The 2,500-nt window shown below is 40.7% G+C and overlaps 1 protein-coding gene across 1 annotated transcript in view; it reads left to right on the top strand.

Moving 5' to 3' along the window:
• LOC138863256 (major facilitator superfamily domain-containing protein 6-like) overlaps window positions 1-2,500 on the top strand; it is a 32,187-nt gene that overhangs the window by 26,729 nt on the left and 2,958 nt on the right. The gene's annotated exons all lie outside the window — the stretch shown is intronic.

Here is a 2,500-nt window from a genome sequence, read left to right as displayed (position 1 = left end):
ATATATATATATATATATATATATATATATATATATATAAACATGAGAGAGATGGCCAGCATCGCGATACGTGTCGATTGATACTTTTGTATTCATTAACATTATCTCAAGATGTACCAAAAAATCTATAAAGCGATACTACGACATTTTCTCTCTCTCCTTTTCTCTTTCTTTTTCTTTCTCCCTCTCTCTCTCTTTCTCCCTTTCTCTAAATGTCCCGTTCTCACACACATGCTCTTCCTCCTCCTCCTCCTTCCCTTTCTCTCTCTTTATATCTTTCTCTCCCTCCCTCCATCCAACCCCCCCCTCTCTCTTTCTGTCTGTCTCTTCATCCCTTCCTCCCTTTTCCCTCTCCCCTCTCTCTCTATCTCTTCCTCCCTTCCTTCCTTTTCCCTCACCCCTCTCTCTCTTTCTCCTTTCCTCTGTCCCTCCCTCTTTCTATCTCTCTCTCTCTCTCTCTCATTCCCCCCCCCCCTCTCTCTCTCTCTTTCTCCTTTCCTCTGTCTTTCCCTCTCCCCTTCTCTCTCTCTCCCTCTAATATAGACATATTTATATATATGTATATATATGAATATATGTATATATATATATGTATATATATGTGTATATATATACATATAATATATATATGTATATATATATTTGTTATATATATATATATATATATATATATATATATATATATATATATATATATATATATATATATATATATTCATCTATATATGTACACACACACACACACACACACACACACACACACACACACACACACACATATATATATATATATATATATATATATATATATATATATATATATATATATATATATATATATATTCCCCATGACCTGTTGAGGAGTGTGGTCATCCCTCTCTGGACTGCAGCAATCACCGAGGCATCACGCTGCTTAGTATACAAGGCAAGGTTCTCGCCCACATCCTTCTGAGACGTATCAGAGACTACCTGCAGAGGTATCAGAGGCCGGAGCAATCTGGATTCACTTCTGGTAAGCCCACAATAGACCGTATTCTCGCGCTTCGAGTCATTGTAGAGCGCCGGCGTCAGTTCGGGCGTTGGCTACTTGCAGCCTACATCGATCTTAAGGCGTTCAATATGGTGGATCGGGAATCACTCTGGGAGATCCTGAGACTGAGAGGAATTCCAAAAAGGATCATTGAACTAATAGCAAGTCTGTATGCTTGTATTGAAAGTGCTGTAAAGTGTAATGGGGGCCTGTCGAGCTTCTTTCCTGTTAGTTCAGGAGTGAGGCAAGACTGCTTCCTTGCACCAACACTCTTCAGTACTTGCATGGACTGGATACTGGGCAGAGCTACTGTTCAAAGTAATCGTGGAGAAACTCTTGGCAATATCAAGGTTACAGACCTTGACTTTGCCGATGATGTTGCTATTCTATCTGAGTCTTTGGAAACCTTAATGGTGGCTCTCGATGCATTTAGTAATGAAGCAAAGGTCTTGGGTCTAGAGGTCTCCTGGACCAAGACCAAGATTCAGGACTTTGGGGACTTGCTAGGAGAACCTGTTCGGTCGGTGCGTGTTTGCGGCGAGGACATCGAAGTCACGGAGAACTTTACATACCTTGGTAGTGTAGTTCATACCTCTGGGCTGTCAGACCAGGAAGTCAGCAGACGGATTGACCTGGCAGCAGGGGTCATGAACTCTCTCAACGAGAGTATTTGGAGATGCCAATACCTGTGCAGAAGGACCAAGCTACGGGTTTTCAAGGCCCTGATGATGCCAGTTTTGCTCTACGGTAGTGAAACCTGGACATTATCCTGTGCCTAGGAATCTCGTCTTGATGCCTTCTGTAATAGGTCCTTGCGCCTGATGATGGGGTATTGTTGGCGGGACCATGTGTCCAACCAATGGTTGCACCGTGAGATTGGCGCAGGACCTGTTACCTGCACAATTCAGGATCGCCAACTCAGGCTATACGGCCACCTGGCTCGTTTCCCACAGGATGATCCTGCTCATCAGGTTGTCTCTGCAAGAGACAACCCTGGATGGAGGAGGCCAGTGGGACGACCTAGGAGGTCGTGTCTTTTGCAGATCGATCAAACCTGTCGTGAGATGGGACGAGCCCCTGCCTGGCGGCTTGCCATGAGGACCCCAAATGGGTGGATGCGGCTATGTGCCCCCGTCGGCGTTAGCCCCCTAATGATGAATGATGATATGTTTATATATATATATATATATATATATATATATATATATATATATGAATATATATGAATATATATATATATATATATATATATATATATATATATATATATATATACACATATATGTATGTATACACACACACACACAAATATGTATATAAATACACACACACACACACACACACACACACACACACACACACACACACACACACACACACACACATATATATATATATATATATATATATATATATATATATATATATATACATCGTATATGTATATATAATGAATATTAATATGAAAAA

Source organism: Penaeus vannamei, chromosome 11 (genome assembly GCF_042767895.1).
Source record: "Penaeus vannamei isolate JL-2024 chromosome 11, ASM4276789v1, whole genome shotgun sequence".
Taxonomy (NCBI): Eukaryota; Metazoa; Arthropoda; class Malacostraca; order Decapoda; family Penaeidae; genus Penaeus; species Penaeus vannamei.
The sequence above is the reverse complement of the archived record's forward strand: the minus strand, read 5'-3'. Positions and strand labels throughout refer to the sequence as shown.